Raw genomic sequence first — 20,291 nt, forward strand, 5'->3', positions numbered from 1 at the left:
GTACACAAGTGGGGAGTAACAGTCAGGTCTTTGGAGGACCATGTAGAGCCTCAGAAGACCTCCCAGCATATTCCTGTAGCATCCAGCTCGGAGGGGCCATCTATGGCCTCAGAAGATGAACTGAATGCTAGGCAGCTTCAGGAGGCTGATTAGAAACAAAATAGAAAATGCCTTCCTCCCTACATAGGCAGTCCCCCCACTGGCAGTCATGATCTGTACTGTCAGAGAGAGAGGATGAATGATAAATGTCAGGGCAGAACAACAAAGTGTGCCACGGCTTCAGGGGCTGCCACATGTGGAGAGGTTTGAGAAATCAGGTCCAGAGTCTGGAAAGGCAGGAGCTGAGAGGAACCAGATCAAAGGCTCCCAAAAGTCCTGCTGCAGTCACCTACAGCTGGCCAATGACAGATGAGCTCACGCAGGTAAAGCTGGTACATAAGGCGTTCTGCAGGTGTTTGGGGTCTCTAGGATGGAATGGGCACAAGCACATCCCCCACAGTGCAGAACATCAGCTTGGAGCTTCAGACAGGTGGTCTGGGGCAACTACAAGAAAGGCCAAATTTTTAAAAATACTAATTTTTAATGATGTAACAAATTCTCATAAAAAATTTAAACATTACAGATAAGGCTAAAGTCCCTCACCACCCACCCCAAATCTAGCCCCTTCTTCACCTCTCCCCAGAGGTTCCTATCTCTTGTCTCCCAGGCTGGAGTGCAATGGTGTGCAACCTCCACCTCCCGGGTTCAAGTGATTCTCCTGCCTCAGCCTCCCAAGTAACTGGGATTATAGGCGCCTGCCACCACACCCGGCTTATTTTTGTATTTTTAGTACAGACAGAGTTTCACCACGTTGGCCAGGCTGGTCTTGAACTCCTGACCTCAGGTGATCCGCCCGTCTCGGCCTCCGAAGGTGCTGGGATTACAGGCAGGAGCCACCGAGCCCGGCCCTTTTCTATTTATTTATAAATAGAATAGGATGGGTATATACGTGCCCAAAGAAAGTGTGTCATCTTTTAAGGAGTTTGCTTGCTTGCTAATTGTCGTTGCTGTGAATTAATCTGTCTTTCTGAAATTTACTATTTTTCATTCCACAATATATCTGGAGATCTGCCCACATAGGTTTATAGGGCTCTATGTCATCCTTCCTAACCATAGCATGGGATCATATATTATACTATGTTGAATTTGGCCATTTCCCCATCACAGGTACTTTATATAATGTACAGAAAATCCAAAATATCTTACTCTCTAAGGATACTCAGGGCCAAAAACAGAAGTTTCTTCAAAAAGCTGAACATAACGGTAGAGTCGGGAAGGGCTTGGGAGCGAGAGGAAGGGGAATGGGGGGTTAGTCCTCCAGCCTCAACAGGGAAGACCCTGTCCTGGGCAATAGTTATTAATAAAATGGAAGGTTGAGAAGAGTTGCAGTGGGTGAGAGAGGGTAGATGAGTTGCTTCATGCTTGTTCATGCTTGGCTTGACTGATACCACATGCTGAGTGGTAAAAGAAGGTTCTCCTGGCCTTCCCTGGGGGTGGAATTACAACTCAACACTGGGGCTAAACCTGATTTCAGAACTCAAGCAGAGAGAGCTCCTCCTACCATGTTGGCAGAAGGGAAGACGGGGGTGGATGCGAGTCAATAGTCACAAGCACACACTCCACTTGCTTCTCCAAGTTAGGGGGCCAGAGGGGAAGTGTGGGAGGCTCTTTTGGTTGCTATGGCTTCTGTATTGAGTTCTGCTTCAGATCACACCTGAGTTTAGACGACTCAGCCCAGGCCGGATCCTACAAGACATGTCCCAGGTTGGAGGTGAAAACCAATGCAAGGCCAAGGATTCTGAGGTGGGGCTGCAGGGGTTCCTGATGGCCTCATACATAGGCAGGGTAGGCAGTCACCACACTGACCCTGATGATGCCTGAGGTTCCACACTAAAGTTCCAGCATGTGTTCAAGGCCTTCTCCTTCATCCTTTTTTTCCCAAAACTAAACTACCGTCCAATCCCGCCAACCAGGAATTCAACCACCCAGTAGGAGTACGCCATCCAGGACCCAACTCCCCTATGTGGGTGATCTGGACAGCACCAGGGTTACTGCCAGAGCAGGCTTAAGATCCACAGAAAAGACTCCAAGAGATGCCTGGTCTGGGCTGCTACTTTGTCTCTAGGTCAAGTCCAGCTTTGATCTCCCACTGTGCTTTGGAGACCAATGACTCACCCTCTTAGGAGCACTCTTGCCTTGTTACATAAATGGGAACCCAACAGGGTCCTGCCTTCTTCCCGGCACTGTTGCCAGGCTCAACATGAGCTGTGGATGTGCTGTCGGAGGGCCATGAGACTGGAGAGGCAGTTCCTACTACCGGCCGCAGAGGTAACTATTTTAAGCCTTAGTTTTCTTATCCATAAAATGGGAATAACAACAGCCCCTACCTCAAGGACTGTTAGGAAGATTGATGTAGATGCTGTGAGATGCAGCCAATAAAAAGTAGATGCTAGTAATCATAATTGGAAGAATGATGTATAATGAAGATGTTGAGTATTACAGCGTGGGATATGTCCCCGTGTCTCAGCAAGGACCTGGCCTCTAGCAGACTCAGCTACTGAAGCTCAGCTTTGCTGCCAAAGGTTCCAGATTCATTGACTCGGCTTTTCTTGTAGGAAAACATTCCATTCTGTTGCTAGTTCTCCAGGCTTTCACCCCAAAATTTTATCTCAGTCCTCCCAAAGCTTCCTGACCTTGTGTGACTCGGGCACTGCCAAGACCACATTCAGGATGAGTCACCTCCATCCTGGATCTCAGCACAAAGTAGGTAAAAAACAGGGGAGGGTATGAGTGACAGGCTGCCAGCAGTGCCTACTAGTGCCCGAGCATTTGCTGGGAGCCTTTCCCCTACAGGGAAAGCTCAGGAGGGCGGGCCAAGCAACGAGGACAGAGTCTCTTGGGCCCCTGCTGTGGCTGTGTTTAAACCTGTCTGTCCTGAACCAAGACCCCCGGCACCACATTCTCCACTTCCCCAATGAGGCCTCCACCTGAACCTCCTGTCTGAATATCATGTGGTCTCCACTAAAGCCTGACATCAGAGCCTTCCCTATCTCCCTTACAAGAAGGCTAGAATACCGAAAAATTCAGAGGCGCCCTCTCATCCTGCTGAAACAGCTGGCCTCCTCTCCATGGTGCGGTGAGGGCCACCGTGAGCCAGTGTCTCCCAGGCTTTCAGAAGGCCAGAGCTCAAAGGCCTGGCCCGAGTCCCACCCCTTCACGTGACAGATGGGGAAACCGGGCCCTAAGAGAGGAGATATAAGCCCAAATCACAAGCTAGCAAGGGGCCACAAGTCTTTTGACCCTCGCCTGCAAAGTAAAATCAATAAACTCCACCTGGATTCCTTTTCAGCAAAACACCGTCAGAAACCCGTAGGCAATTCTTTTCTAAGTGGAATCACTTGTGGCTTAGGCCTTTGATGTGACTCATCCGGACAGAATCCCTGTAAACAGTGGGCTTGACCCGCGAGGACTTGGGGGCTGCTCGGGTCAGAGCCTCGCGGCCGCCGTCACACACCCCGGGGAGCTGGGGAGGGACGACCGGCCTCCACCAAAGAAACAGCAAGGACAGCACAGCAGGACCCTGGCGAATCCGCGCCCGTCCCTGCCCAGGCTGCCCGGGTTCCGCCGCTGGGCGACCCCAGGATTTCCTTTGAAGTCTGAATCTCTCTTATCCCCGAGCCCCTGCCTCCCGGTACAGCCGTTGCGCGGCGATTGCCAGGCAGGTCTCCGCCGGGCTGGGAGAGTCGCCGCCGACCCTGTGCTGGCGCCTCCCCTTTGCCCGGGTGCGCAGCGCCCCCTGCGGACCAAGCGTGGGCCCCTTTCCAGCCCGGGCAGGGTCGCTGCCGCGGCGAGCACCAGAGGCCGAGCCCAGCGGGTGAGGACCCCTCCCCCGGCAGCAGCAGGTCTCAGGAGCGCAGGGTTCAGCGTCAAGGGGTTCTGGTTCCAGGCGGGACTGGACAACTTGGGAGCTGGGTGGCTGGGACGCGCTGGTCCCCTCTGTGAGCGCGCTCCATCCGCAGAGGGAGGAACCCCCCGCCCCCACCACAGCCCAGCCCCCACCACACAGCCGGCTTCCCGAGCTCTCTGAGGACCACAGCAGTCGAGGTAACGTCTTTGGCAGCGCCTCTCCTCCCCGCCCCCAATCTGTGCACAGCGCCCTGTCACCCCAGGTGACCTCACCCCTCCCTCTCCAGAGCCGCCTCTATCCCTCTCCCGGCAGCCTCCCCCCAGCCCTGACCTGTGCAACCACGGGTAGTTGTTGTCAAGCCTCAAAGCCTCCCTCAACAATGCTGAGCGTTACAGAACAAGGACGTCTTTCTAAAGTGACAGACAAAAAGGCACAATCTGTGAGCTTGCTGGAGCACTTGTCAGGAGATTGGACTCCAGTCAGCTCAGCCAACCTTTTAGGGCATCGCTCTGTTCCCCAGGCATCCTCCCGCTTCAGCTCCCACCTCCCCAGTTCCCCAGTAGCTGGGACTACCCGCATGGGCCACCACACGCGGTTGATTTTTGTATTTTTTGTAGAGACGGGCTTTCGCTATGTTGTCCAGGCTGGTCTCAAACCCCTGAGCTCAGATGATCTGCCCGCCCTGGCTTCCTAAAGTGCTGGGATTACAGGTATGACCTACGTTGGACAATTCAATTGTCCTTCTCAGAGCCATTTCCTCCTCTTTAAAAAGGGAGAAGATCTTTTGGGGTCTGGCACTCCTCCCTTCCAGTTCACTCTCCAAACTCCATACAGAACTGGGAGCATGCATCCCTACTCCCCCTACCCAGTGATGCCCCTGCCCCTCCTCCTGGACTGAATTAGTAAAAAGCACTGCCCAAACCTCATCACCCGGACTACAGAGCTGGGACGGGCAGTATAGACTCTCCCACTACATCCTGAGAGTCTTCAGAGACGCCTCCCCACCCCCTACCCCCTACCTCTCTGCCTTCTGCCTAAGCAAAGTCACCCCCACATCGCTGCCGGAATGGCTGTACAAAAAAACAATTCGGACCAGGCCACTTCCTACTTCAAACCCTTCAGTGCCTCAGCCTTCAGGATGAAGGCCACGGTTCATACCCAGGCAGAGAGCCTTGACCATCGACCCCTGCGGATGTCTCCAGCTGCACACCCCATCCCTTCCCACCTTAGGCTGGTCCCCATAATACAAAACGGCTTTTGATTCCACACACTACCCCTCACTTACAGGGTCCCCTTCGCAGAGGACGTCCTCTTCCCTCCCCACCCCACCTCATGCAATACACACACTGTCCTGTGATTAACTCCTGCTCCTGTGCCTCCTCCCCCAGTGCACCTCCGCTTCACAGCCCCCTGTGCTTGCTTCGATTGCTTCCCCTAACCACCTTATATTAAAATGTGATTCAGTGTTCTTGTTGTTCCAATTACTTATCTGTCTTCCCTTCTAAATTGTGAAGTCCTCAAGGGCTGTCTTACTCATCTCTAAATAACCCAGATGAGTCCTGGGATCTCCCAGCCCACTTAGCTCTAGTTTAGATGAGTTTTGCAGAAGACACAGCCAATTGCCCACCCAACAGTCATTTTCCAAGTCATCTTTAATGATAGAAACTTGATTTTGTTCAGGAAGACAATAAGCCCAGCTAAAATAGTCTCCTTCCCAGATTCCCTTACCACTAAGTGTGGCCACGTGACCCACATGTGGCAGAAGTCACTGGATGGCACTCCCAGAAAAGATTTTCAAAAGAGGATACATTCATTCATCTGTCCTTTTTCCCCCTCCCTGTTTTTCTTTCCTGGAACACGGGCAAGATGGCAGGAGGAGGAGCAGCCATCGTGCAACCAAGAGGACAGAAGACGCACACAGAGGTAGAACAGCAAGTGAAAAGGAACCTGGGACTCTGGTGACAACTTCCAAACACTGTACCAGCCCTTTGATTGTTTAAATCTCTCTTTGGAGGTTTTTCCTCTTACTTGCCGAAAATTGCAATCATAACTGGTACAAACACAATTTCCTCACCCAGAAGTTCAAAGCTCTCCCCTATAAGATGTCTGCCAGCTCCCAGAGAGCTCACATTCTCCTGGTCACCACTGACATTAAGCTGCTGCTCATTTTTCTGTTTAACTCTGGAACCTGAAGTGGCAAACCACTAGACTTCCATTTTTACAATTTCACAGGAAGCATTGCAGAGGGAGGTGGGTTAACTGAAAACGTTTTATAGTGAAGACCCAGACAGAGGCATGCCACATTGCAGCATCTCACACATAATGAGGCAAAAGAGTAGGAAGCCTCATTCTTAGAAATCCTTCAGCCGCCCCAGTCCCCTAGAGAAAAGATCTTGACCACATCAGTCCACTGTGGTCCCCAGCCTCACACCCTCTGACTACCCCCTCTCTCCCTCTCTTCTTCTCTGATCCTCCCTTCCCAGCCCTCCAACGAGGAAAAACCAAATTTTCATGTTCTCATGCATAGCAACTTAACACATCATTCCTGTGGCTTGGACTCCTATATGCACCCTCCCCCTCTATCCCAGTGGCTTACCACACTATTATTCCAAAGACAGTTGCCTCTATATGGGAAACTCTGTTACTAGAGGATATGATCAGTAATTTTTCACTCTTACCACATTTGTCTTTCCAATATACAGTAAAGGGGCTCCATGAAGATGGGTCATATGAATGGGCCAGAAGGGAATCTTGAGACACCCCCTCACCTGCTGTGAGCTATCGCCAATACTCACCTATTTTAAGAGGTGCCTTGGATTCAAATTCAAAGGAATAATTCTCCTGTGAGAAATGGTAGACCAAGTGAAAGGAAAGGTTGCTGTGAAGGTCAGGCAAGTGAAAGACGTGACAGATAAGCGCAGTGATTCTCTGTCCATGTGCAAATCACATTCAGTCTCTGGGCTCAGGTTTGCCAAGAAGAACTTAGACTGAAGTTAGAAGGAATTTTAAATCTCATCTGTAAAAAAAACTAAGAATGATACGGACCTCTTGTAAATTGGGGATATTTTTTCATTCCAAATACGATACCTGGTTGTTGGGTTTTTTTCCAGTCAATCTTGGTAAATTTATTGTATTAATCTTTTCAAAACACTAACTTTGAAGTGGTTTTGGTTTTTGTTGTTGTTGTTGTTTCTTTTGTTTGGTTGTTTTTGTTGTTGTTGTTTGCTAGAGTTTTACTCTGTCACCCAGGCTGGAGTGCAGTGGCATGATCTTGGCTCACTGTAGCCTCTGCCTCCCGGGTTCCAGCAATTCTCCTGCCTCAGCTTCCTGAGTAGCTGGGATTATAGGCATGTGCTGCCACACCCGGCTAATTTTTGTATTTTTAGTAGAGATGGGGTTTTGCCATGTTGGCCAGGCTGGCCTTGAACTTCTGACCTCAGGTGATCCCTCCCGCCTCGGCCTCCCAAAGTGATGGGATTACAGGCGTGAGCCACCACGCCCAGCCTGAAGTGTTTTTTATAACGTCGACTGTATGCCTATGTTCTCTTTCTTCACTTATCTTTATTATCACCTTCCTTCACTTTCATTTTTTATTCTAACTTATTAAGTTTCATGTATGCCTCATTAATATTCAGGGTTTTTTCATTTCTAATATAAGTATTTAACGCTATGAACTTCCATGTAAATACTGCTCTGGTGGTATTATGTTTTGATGTGTAATATTTTCATTAATGTTCAATTATAAATATTTTCTAATTTCTATTATAAATTTTTTAACCCGTGAGTTGTTAAGTGTTCCCTTTTCTAACTTCCAAAATAATGGGAGTTTATAATTTCTTGTCATTGTGGTTGTTGATTTCCAACTTACTTGCATTATGGTTAAATAACATAGCCTGTATAATAACACTCCTTTTGAAATTGCTGTGGCTTGCTTCATCACCTCGCTCATGATAAATTTTCATAAATATTCCACATGTGTTTGAAAAGAACAATGGGCCCTATCAGAGGATGGATGGTGGGGGGCGAGAGAGGATCAGGAAAAATAATTAATGGGTACTAGGGTTAATACCTGGATGATAAAATAATCTGTACAACAAACCCCCATGACACCAGTTTAACTGTGTAACAAACTGACATGGTTGGCTATGTCACCATCCAAATCTGGTCTTGAATTGTAACTCCCACAGTTCCCACGTGTCATGGGAGGAACCCAGTGGGAGGCGATTGTATAATGGGAGCAGATCTTTCCTGAGTTGTTCTCTTGATAGTGAGTAAGTCTCGCAAGATCTGCTGGTTTTAAAAATGGGAGTTTCCCTACACAAGCTCTCTTTTTGCTTGCTGCCATCCATATAAGATGTGACTTGCTCCTCCTTGTCTTCTGCCATGATTGTGAGGCCTCCCCAGTCATGTGGAACTGTAAGTCCCATTAAACCTCTTTCTTTTGTAAGTTGCCCAGTCTTGGGTATGTATTTATCAGCAGTGTGAAAACAGACTAGTACCGTAAATTGGTACCAGTAGAGTGGGGCAGTGCTGCAAACCTTCCCCGAAAATATGGAAGTGACTTTGGAACTGGGTAACAGGCAGAGGTTAGAACAGTTTGGAGGGCTCAGAAGAAGACAGGAAAATGTGGGAAAGTTTGAAACTTCCTAGAGACTTATCGAATGGCTCTGAACAAAATGCTGTTAGTGATATGGACAATGAAATCCAGGCTGAGGTTGTCTCAGATGAAGATGAGGAACTTGTTGGGAACTGGAGTAAAAGTAACTCTTGCTATGTTTTAGCAAAGAGACTGGTGGCATTTTGCCCCTGCCCTAGAGATTTGTGGAACTTTGAACTTCAGAGAGATGATTTAGGGTATCTGGCAGAAGAAATTTCTAAGCATTGAAGAAGTGACTTGGGTGCTGTCAAAAGCATTCAGTTTTAAAAGGGAAACAGATTATAAAAGTTTGGAAAATTTCCAACGTGACAATGCAGTAGAAAAGAAAATCCCATTTTCTGAGGAGAAATTCAAGCTGGTCACAGAAATTTGCATGAGTAATGAGGAACCAAATGTTATTCCCCAAAACAATGGGGAAAATGTTTCCAGCCCAAGTCAGAGGTCTTCACAACAGCCCCTCCCATCACAGGCATGTCGGCTTAGGAATAAAACATGGTTTCATGGGCCAGGCCCAGGGTCCTGGTGCTGTGTGCAGCCTAGGGACTTGGTGCCCTGCATCCCAGCCACTCCAGCTGTGACTAAAAGGAGCCAAAGTACAGCTTGGGCCATGGTTTCAGAGGGTGCAAGCCCCAAGCCTTGGCAGCTTCCACGTGGTGTTGAGCCTGTGGGTACACAGAAGTCAAGAATTGAGGTTTGGGAACCTCCACCTAGATTACAGAGGATGTATAGAAATGCCTGGATGTCCAAGCAGAAGTTTGCTGCAGGGGCAAGGCCTTCATGGAGAACCTCTGCTAGGGCAATGCAGAAGGGAAATGTGGAATTGGAGCCCCCACACAGAGTCCCTACTGGGGCACCACCTAGTGGAGCTATGAGAAGAGGGCCGCCATCCTCCAGACCCCAGAATGGTAGATCCACTGTTAGCCTGCACCATGGGCTTGGAAAAGCCACAGACACTCAATGCCAGCCTGTGAAAGCAGCCAGGAGGGAGGCGTTACCCTGCAAAGTCACAGGGGTGGAGCTGCCCAAGACCATAAGAACCCACCTTTTGCATCAGCATGACCTGGATGTTAGACATGGAGTCAGCTGGGCGCAGTGGCTCAGGCCTGTAATCCCAGCACTTTGGGAGGCCAAGGAGGGTGGATCATGAGGTCAAGAGATCGAGACCATCCTGGCTAACACGGTGAAACCCCGTCTCTACTAAAAATACAAAAAATTAGCCAGGCGTGGTGGTGCGCGCCTGTAGTCCCAGCTACTCGGAGGCTGAGGTAGGAGAATGGCGTGAACCTGGGAGGCGGAGCTTACAGTGAGCCGAGATGGCGCCACTGCACTCCAGCCTGGGTGACAAAGCGAGACTCCGTCTCAAAAAAAAAAAAAAAAAGACATGGAGTCAAAGGAGATCATTTTGGAACTTTAAGATTTGACTGCCCTGCTGGCTTTTGGACTTGCATGGGGCCTGTAGCCCCTTTGTTTTGGCCAATTTCTCCCATTTGGAATGGTTGTATTTACCCAATGCCTGTACCCCTGTTGCCCCCATTGTATCTAGGAAGTAACTAATTTGCTTTTGATTTTACAGGCTCATAGGTGGAAGGGACTTGCCTTGTCTCAGATGCGACATTGGACTGTGGACTTTTGAGTTAATGCTGAAATGAGTTAAGACTCTGGGGGACTGTTGGGAAGGCATGATTGGTTTTGAAATGTGAGGACTTGAGATTTAGGAGAAGCCAGGGGCAGAATGATATGGTTTGTGTCCTCACCCAAATCTCATGTTGAATTGTAACTCCCACAATTCCCATGTGTTGTGGGAGAAACCCAGTATGAGATGATTGAATTATAGGGGTGGGTCTGTCCTGCTCTGTTCTCATGATAGTGAATAAGTCTTACAGGATCTGATGGTTTTAGAAATGGAAGTTTCCCTACACAAGCTCTCTTTTTACCTGCTGCCATTCATGTAAGATGCAACTTGCTGCTCCTTGCCTTCCACCATGATTATGAGACCTCCCCAGCCATGTGAAACTGTAAGTCCCATTAAACCTCTTTCTTTTGTAAATTGCCCAGTCTTGGGTATGTGTTTGTCAGCAGCATGAAAACAGACTAATACACAAACCTGCACATGTACCCCTGAACTTAAAAGTTAAAAAAAAAAAGAAAAGAAAAGAATGTGTTCTCTGTGTGCAAAAGTCTATTAGGGCAAACTTCATCTTTGTGTTGTTCAAATACTCTATATTTTTGTTAATTTTTTAATCTCCCAGATTAATCAATAAGAGAAGAAGGTTAAAATCTATTTTGATTATGAATGTGTAAGTTTCTTCTTATAGAAGTTCTGACAATTTTTGCTTTATATATTTTTATGTTATTTTTATTAGGTTTATTCTGGTTTGGAATTGTTACATCTTCCTAGTGGAGAATGTACTATCATTATGTAAAGGAAAAAGTTATGCTTCTTTCCTTAAATACTATTTGTCTTCTATTAATATCACCACATCGTTTGTTTTCTTTGGCTTAGTATTTGCCTGTTATATATCTTTCTAGCTTTTTACACTGAGGTTTTATGTATGCTTATGTTTTAGTTATGTCTCTCGTAAAAAGCATATAAACTGAATTTGGCTTATTTAAAAAATAATCAACTCCAAAAATCCTTGTCTTTTACCAGAAATTTTAGTTACTTTACATTTATTGTGACTGTTGGCATATTTTGATCTATTTTTGTTATCTTATTTTGTACTACAGTACACATTTGTCCCACATTTTCTCTTTTTCTTATTTGGTTTCTCTTTCCTGGTCATTTTTTTGGTGGAGGGAGGGTAATTGATTTGTTTTTCTCACTCAGTTTTTTACCTCTGTTATTGCAGTAGCTACCCTTGAAAGTTTAACAAGCATGTTTAATAGTGTCTAAAGCTAATTAGTATCCTCACCCCTTTTCTGAAAAATTCATGGGTTTTTAAATACTTAACTCTGATTACACCTCCCAATAACTTGCAAGTTATTGGGATCTACTTTTTATCCTATTTTTCCTTTAGTCAAAAAATAGACATTATTCTTATTTTATACAGTCATTGCATATTTAGATATGCCCATACATGTTCACCAATTTCTTGCCTCTTAATTCCTCTTTGTATATCCGATCTGAGATCTGGGATCACATATGAGATCACATTCCTTCTGTAGGAAGTATATGATTTTAGAATTTCCTTAAGTGAAGATTTGCTGGTTTCAACTTCCTCATTTTTTGTCTAAAAATGACTTTATTTTGGCCTCCCATTTAAAAGATATTTTTGCTGACTATTGTATACTCAGTATTGTATATAAAACTGTATTTTAGACTGTTATTTTTCTCAACAATTTTTCTATTATCTTCTGGTTTTTATTCCCCTTGCAAGTGTAATTGTTTTGTAGGTAGTTCATCTTTTTATGGTTGCTTTTGTAATATTTTCTTGGTCTTTGGTGTTCTGCATTTTTCCAATGATATGTCTGGGGTAAATTTCTTATCCTGCTTGAAATTCAGAGTATCCTAGTTCTAAAGTGTACTGTCTTTCAAAAATTCCAGAGAATTCTCAGCTATGATTTTTCTCTCTTCTCTTCTGAAACTCTGATTAGAGATTACTCATCTTCCATGTTGCGTAACTTTCCTTTCATACTTTCCATTGCCTTTTCTCTCTGGGATACATTCTAGGTAATTACTTCAGATCTATCATCTAGTTCATAATTCTTCAGCTGCTTCTAATATGCTATATCACCCATCTACTCAAATTTTAGATTTCAATTGCTATTTCTTATTCCTGAAAGTTTTATTTGGTTCTTTTATAATTCATCTTGGGTCTTCCTTTGATATTCTATTTTCTTTTTACCCTTTTCAAAGTACTTATTTTCTTTTATCTCTTTCTTTGCTTATTTTCAAGTATCTCATTTCTATAAACATGGTAAACATACTTCCTTAAGTCTCTGTATCCGTTAATTCTGATATGAAAGTCTTTTCAGGACTAATTCTGCTGTCTGTTTTTTCTGCTGGCTCTTGCTCATGGTGTAATTTTTCATGCCTATTTTATGATTTTTGACTGTGAGCAGAAATTCATTGGAATTTTATCTGTAGGGATTCTTTGAGCCTAGGGTTGAAGTTGTGTTTCTCTGGATGCTTTACATTTGCTTCTGCCAGCAATACAAACCTAAGACTGCTTTAAATTCAATTCTCTGTTTAAGGTATTTCAGACCATGTAAGCAGAATGAACCTGGGCTGCAGACCCACATGAGGGCCAGCCTGCAATTATGATTTCACAAAGAATACTTTTTCTTTCCACCCAGTGCCCAGTCTTGCCAGGCAAGGGCAAGTGTGCCTGCTGTCCCCTCCTTCCTGGACATTAGACATTTACCTTTACATTACAGATGCAGCCCTTTTGAGTCCCAGCTCTATGTGAGGGTCTCTGTGAGATTTATCAGCCTGAGTGGAACTAACATTTTATCTCCCATACCATACCCAGCTTTCAAAAATTGAAGTTCAAGGCCATCGTTTTTGGCAAATACCTTCAAGGTGAACTGGCTTTTCTGCTAGCTTACTTTCTGCCTTCCCTATTATTGTTATGACTGTCGTTGTTATTTGTCTTCTTTTTCTTTTGTTTCTGTGCATTCCTTATTTTCTTATCTGCTCAGCTCTTCATTTAAAATCATTTTTTTGTTCAAAACCATTTATCCAGTTCTCTTTTTTTCTTAACTGTTTTCTTCTTCTAGGGTATCATTCAATGTGTTCAGTTCACCGAACTCCCTGAAACAAAGTCTGAAAACATTTTTGGATTGGGCATAGTTGTCCCCGGATGGATTCATGATTCACATTGTCTTCACCACCTAGGTCCCGCAATCACTGCAGTGACTCTATCGCATTGCTTTCATGCCTCCCACAGCTTTACTAACACCAGACCCTGTGGATGACAAGTGACTTTTATCTTGTCTTTGAGGAGCCCAGGAACTGTACTAATATTGCAGAAATAACAATGTTCTTCAGAACATCTTCTAATAGTGATCATGATAGCTAACCTTTAGTGGGTACTTCTGCATGCCAGGCATTATGCTAAATGTTTTGTGTGCATTATCCTGTTTCATCACCACAACAGCACTATGAGGTAACACAATTATTATACCCGTTTAAAATATAAAGAAACTGAAGTACAAGTGGTTACATAAATCACTGAATGTCACCAGCCAGGCAGGGTTGAAGTTTGAACCTCAGTCTGTCTGACTCAGAACCAGAGCTCTTAACCACTGACTAAACCGTATGAGTAATGGCTCTTTGGCCACAGTGATCAACAACTCACAAAGAGGGTGAGAATGGTACAGGTGGGGAGGGGTGAATGAAATGAAGCCAAAAGCCCATTGATCCCAGAGCACCTTCAGCCTTTGGCTGAAGAAGTCTTTTAAACTAGAGATGTGTTTTTTTAGAGTAAGGCATTGTGTCTTCAACCTTTTACTTCTGGGATTGGCAGCACAGAATGATTATTAAAAGGAAGATGGAAAGACTATTAGGTATGTGCCTTTGCTACATACCAGATACTGAGCCAGGTGCCTCCACATCAACCCTGTAAAAAGAATATTCTTACCATGTTTTGCAGATGGAACAATCGCAGCTCTCAGAAGTTAAATGTCTTAGGCTGAGTGGGCCCAGGATTCAGATCGAGAACTTATTTTAAGCCCATGGTCTGTCTTCTACACAACACTGAAGATATTGAGGCAAAGGAGTGAGATGTTAGCTACGAAGGTATGAAGACGAAAAGAGAATCAGAGAGACCAGGCAACCCAATTAGGGGTTTGAGGTCAGCCATCGCCCCCAAACTACATATTGACAAGGAAAGGGAGGACACTTTTTCTAAGGACTGATCTTCTCTAGAGGAACTGCTTGGCTGGAGCCTGTTCAGCGTTGGTGTCCCTGGGAGAGGAGAGAGGCAGTCCTGCCCACAAAAGCAAGTGGGTGCTCTCTGGGACACCCACAGGCGTCAGCCCTCAGCCTCAGCAGGATATCCAGGTGGTGCCAAGAGCTCCCAGGGAAGCATGGATTCTGTCCTTACTCTCAAGTCATTCATAGTCCATGAGCACCTGGACAGAAGCCAGGAAAGGCATCTACAGGGGCAGGAATCTGCTGAATCTCTGCAGATCATTCAAGGGTTGGACAGACAGCAGTCGGATGCTGTTTGGCACAGCTGAGACAAAGAAAAGCTTCACAGAAAAGGGCCATTTCATTGTAAATTATTTTTTATTTTAATATGCAAGAAAGAATACAGAATGGGGCCAGGCACAGTGGCTCACGCTTGTAATTTGGAGCACTTTCGGAGGCCAGGCTGGCAGATCACTTGAGGTCAGGAGTTTGAGACTAGCCTGGCCAACATGGTGAAACCTGTCACTACTAAAAATACAAAAATTAGCCCAGCATGGTGGCAGACGCCTGTAATCCCAGCTACTCAGGAGGCTGAGGTATAAGAATCACTTGAACCCAGGAGGCAGAGGTCACAGTAAGCCGAGATTACGCCATTGCACTCCAGCCTGGACGACAGAGCAAGACCCTGTCTCATAAAAAAGAGAAAAAAGAAAGAATACAGAATGGGAGGCATGACTCCTCTGACAAATGGTAACAAAAATGATGCTAATCTTTAATGAGCCAGTGTGCGCCAGGCATTTTACATGAAGAGGACATTCCACATTTTGAAATCCCTACAGCTAGTGCTTAGAGCTGATGTGAAGGAGAGACCAGATTACATGATAATTTCTAAAACCTGAATTTGAATTCCAACTCCACCATTAATAACTGTGTGACATCAGGCAAGTAAGTTAACCTCTCTTGGCCTCAGTTTCTGCATCTATAAAATGGATTTAAACTATATCTGCCTTCCTAGGTTATTTTAAAATTGAAATAATTCATGTGTAGAATTTCCACAAATCAAGCATTACAAAAAAATACTTGTTGTTGGTAGTACTCGTTATAATGGTAATTAATATTACAGTAACTTTTATTCTAGGAATCTGTGTTGACAAATTTGGGCAAAAGGAAATATTTTATTTACCAGCCTGGGTGGAAGATTACTATGTCTATTTTCCATAATTTAGCTTAACTGCTAAGTCTACACACCCTCTTCCCTTCTGCCAAGCTGGAAGACATTTTAACCCCAGCCATTATTGGGGTCTCACTTCCTCCTCCCATGGGGTCCGAGGCACTGGGCATGGTGGGAGGAGGCTCTGGTCATCTGCCCACATAGACTTCCTCTGAGATGTATCTAGAAGCCTTTGCTCCTAGGACCCCCAAGGTTGGAACCCCTAGCATCCCATGTACCCTGAAGTCAATCCTCCCCAGGGTGTGACACTGCCCAGAAGTAGGCCTGGCTAGGACACAAGAGCCTTTCTCATAACTGGCCTCCAATGCCAGGGAACTCTTCCCAACCTCTTCTCCTGAGACACCACCTTGACTGTCAACCTCCCTTCCTTTCGCCTCCCCCTCAGGCCCTCTGACCTTCTACTGATTTGGCTTTGCAGAGCAGAAGCTTTATAGAGATTTCTTTATCCCACCTGGCCACATAGCTCCCAGGAGGCATTGAAGTGCACTATTACCTCCCTGCTTGACTGGGGGACAGGAAAGAGGGAAACCCAGCCAAGTACTGACACTATCTTCCCTCCTGTGGCCTCACCTGTGTGCAGAGCCTTTCTTGAGCTCCAGCTTGGCAGCTCCTCAGAATCAGTATTTCCAAGCTCAGCCTCAAGTTCCCCCTAAAGCATTTTCCTCTTTAGAGCCTATGGCTCCCATGCACTCTTGCCCAGCAGATGGAGAAGCTGGCCACCTGAGAAGAAAATGATTAGAGTAGCCTTTCCCTGCAGGAAAGCGTAGGATTAGAGTAGCTCCCCTGCCACCCCCTAGGCTCAGGCCCCCCGCTCCAGCCCTGGTCAGTCATGTTCAGCCCCTGGTCTTTCTGCTTTCACGTGCCGCTTTTCACTTCCACCCACAGACCCTAACAAATTGTCCTACATTGCCGCTTAGCATTGAATCTTACTGGTCCAAAGACCTCACCTGAGTCCTCAGCTACCTATTGAAGACCCAAAACTGATTCTAAAGTTTATATGGAGAATCAAAACACTGAGCAGCTAACACAGTATTGGAGAAGAGCAAAAGTGAGAGAACTTACACTTCCTGACTTCAATTCTTACTATAAAGCTACAGTAATTACAACAGTGTGGTATTGATGAAATAATAGACAAAAAGATCAATGGGACAAAATAGAAAAATAGATCCACATAAACATAGTCAACTGATCTTTGACAAAGGAGCAAAGAGGCAATACAATCAAGAAAACATGTCTTTTCAACAAATGGTGTTATAACAACTGAGTATCCGCATGTAGAAACATGAATGTAGACACAAAGCTTCCATCCCTAAGAAAAATTAACTCTAGACACAAAGCTTCCACCCCTAAGAAAAATTAACTCAAAGTAGACAGTAGACGCAAATGTAAAATGCAAAGTTCTAAAACTCTTAGGAGATAACACAGGAAACAATCCAGATAACCTTGGGCTTGATGATGACTTTTTAGTTATAACACCAAAGGCACAATCCATGAAAGAAATGATTGATGAGCTTGGCTTCATTAAAATTTCTGCTCTGCCAAAAAAGACACAGTCAAGAGAACAAGGAAAGCATCCACAAACCAGGAGAAAATATTTGCAAAGGACATATCTGATAAAGTACTGTTACCTAAAATACACAAAGAAATCTTAAAACTCAACAATCAGAAAATGAACAATCCAGTTAAAAACTAGGCAAAAGAGCTGAACAGACACTTTGCCAAAAAAGACATACAGATGAAAAACCATCAGATGAAAAGATGCTCACATCATATGTCATTAGGGAATTGCAAATTAAAACAACAGTGAGATGCCACTACACATGTATTAGAATGACAAAAATCCACAACACTGACACCACCAAATGCTGGTGAGGATATGGAGCAACAGGAACTCCCATTCATTGCTGGTGGGAATGCAAATTAGTAAAGTCACTTTGGAATACTGTTGAGCAGTTTCTTATAAAACTAAACATACCCTTACCATATGATCCATCAGTCGTAGTCCTTGGCATTTATTCAAATGAGTTGAAATTTTATGTCCACACAAAAACACAGATGTTTATAGCAGCTTTATTTATAATTGTCAAAACTCTTGGAAGCAACCAAGATGTCCTTCAGTAGGTGAATGGATAAATAAACTGGCACATCCAGACAATGGAATATGCTTAAAAAAGTTAACTATTAAGCCATGAAAAGACATGGAGTAGCCTTAAATGCATATACATACATACGTTTTTTTGTTGTTGTTTTTTTTTTGAGACAGAGTTTTGCTCGTGTTGCCCAGCCTAGAGTGCAGTGGCACAGTCTCAGCTCACTGCAACCTCCATGTCCTAGGTTCAAGTAATTCTCCTACCTCAGCCTTCCAAGTAGCTGGGATTACAGGTGCCCACTACCACGCCCAGCTAATTTTTGTATTTTTAGTAGAGATGAGGTTTCACCATGTTAGCCAGGCTGATCTCGGCCTCCCAAACTGCTGGGATTACAGGCGTGAGCCAGCACCCCCAGCCTAGTGCATATTACTAAGTGAGAAAAGTCAATCTGAAAAGGCTACAGACTGCATGATTTTATAGATGACATTCTGGAGAAGGCAAAACCATGGAGACAGTGAAATGATCAGTGGTTGCTAGGGGGGTAAGAAGAAGGGAAGGAAGGATGACTAGACAGAGCACGAAGGATTTTGAGGATGGTGAAACTACCCTATATGATGCTATAATGGTGGATACATGACATTTTCTATTTGTCAAACCCCAGAGAATGTACAACACCAAGAGTGAGCCCTGATATAAACTATGGACTTTGGGTGAAAATGACATGTCACTGTAGGTTCATAGATTATAACAGAGATCTCTGTAGTGGGGGATGTCTTTAGTTGGGGGGGCTGTACATGTGTGGGGGTAGAGGTTATCTGGGAACTCTCTGTACTGTCAATTTTTTTTTTTTTTTTTTGTGGACTTTAAACTACTCTAAAAAAGAAACTGCTCTATTACAAAGAAAGAAAAGAAAAGAAAGTGACAGGCCCAGATCAGGTAGCAGTTAACTCAAGGTTCCCTGTGAAAGCCAGAGGGCCTGTGTGGTGCATTTAAGATCTCATGGCTCTTACCCACAGGCACCCCTGGGGTAATCCTCAGGCCCAGGATCTAATTGTAAAGGTGGCAATGCTGTTAAGAGGACAAGTCTCCCATGTCAATATCAGAGGTTTCATAGGAAAAGAGTGGGACCCTGAGGCCTGGAATGGGGATATTTGGGTAAGCAAGACTGAGAATTTGGAACCCCGGATGCCTTGAAACATCAGGGCTGGAAGAAGCTCCCTCCCCTTCGTTAGAGAAGAGTGGCCTCCCGCTGTGTGGAGACCATGCAGAAACCTCACCTGACTCAGGTGCCTCCCCAAATGATGCTTGACCTTCTCAAGATCTCCCCCCACCATCCATTGCCAATAACCAGGGTCAGGATACCACACAGTCCAAGCAGAGAAACACAGCCCCTCCTCTGGAAGGAAGCAGCAGGTGCCCTCCTGCAAGGAACATGGGAACACATGTGAGGGAGGATCTTGGGAGTTTAGGCTCAGTGTGGTTGGCTAGAGATAAGGCTGAGTGTTTTTTATATTGACCGATGAGGGAGCATGTCATAACTCAGGGCTCAGTGTCTTGACAAGGACTCTGAAGCCCTAATCCTAAGATGCTACTGATGGCTTCTTCAGGCCTGGACTCAAAGAAGGCCCCTGTGTGGGAAGTCAGCACCCAGTTGCCTTGGCCCTCAGCCTACTTCCTTTCCCCATGAGACCCCACTTCCCTACTCCTCAGCCCCTGCCCCTCTGGACGGGGCCACCTCCAGCCACTGTCCCCAGGTGGGATGCCAGACTGTAGCCAACTCGGCCTCCAGGGCTGCAGGGCTGGGGCCATCCAGAGGACCTCCCTACTTGAAGAGGTACAAAGCCCCTCCCTCAGAATGGGCCTCCAGGTTCAGTATGTGAGCACCCTTGCCCCCTGTAGCTCAGAGCTCTACCCTCTGTCCCCTTCCCCCATTGAAGACCCTCAGCCAGATGGACCCTTGCTACCCCTGTTCCTCCCGACCACCCCAAAGGACCCACTGCCACCTCCTTGAGTGCTAATCAGTCCTCCAAACCCACCCGACAATCAGAGACATGTCTCGTGGAGCCCAGTCAGCTGTGGGTTGGCCTGGAGTCTTGTTTGGACTTTTAGTTTTCAAAAGGTTCTCAGATGTAAGTTGTTCACTATTTCTTAGTACACAGCACGTACTCACGGGCCCATGCAAGGCTGCTCTATCTGGTATTTCTCGTCACTTTCTTTTTTTGCTTTTTGCCCCGTAACCTTGATACTGGCACCTTTTCTCCTCCCCAGCCCTTGTTTTTGGCCAGCACTCTAGTAGTTTTGCTATAAGTCTTCAAATATGCATGCATGCATGAGCTTTATACGTATGTGTTTTTAAATTACATAAATAGCATACTAGAAAAAAAAAACTCTGTGGTCTAGGAGGTGGAGATGCTGGGATGTTTGGCGAAACACTGAGGAAGGAATAGCATTCTCAGGAGGGTGGGAATGGCAGAATGGACATGTTATGTGAAAGCACAGAGCTCACTTTGTTT

At 45.4% G+C, this 20,291-nt stretch overlaps 1 long non-coding RNA gene across 2 annotated transcripts; it reads left to right on the forward strand.

The window, feature by feature from the left end:
- The first annotated feature begins 3,839 nt into the window (after nt 1-3,839).
- Nucleotides 3,840-15,464, forward strand: LOC135971836 (uncharacterized). Of its 2 annotated transcripts, XR_010588137.1 has the most exons (4): nt 3,840-4,143; nt 5,813-5,869; nt 6,649-10,618; nt 14,198-15,464. It is a non-coding gene; the product is annotated as an uncharacterized lncRNA (long non-coding RNA). The 2 variants fall into 2 exon arrangements; XR_012416272.1 differs by having other exon boundaries at nt 5,813-10,618.
- The last annotated feature ends 4,827 nt before the right edge of the window (nt 15,465-20,291 follow it).

Source organism: Macaca fascicularis, chromosome 7 (assembly GCF_037993035.2).
Source record: "Macaca fascicularis isolate 582-1 chromosome 7, T2T-MFA8v1.1".
Lineage (NCBI taxonomy): Eukaryota > Metazoa > Chordata > Mammalia > Primates > Cercopithecidae > Macaca > Macaca fascicularis.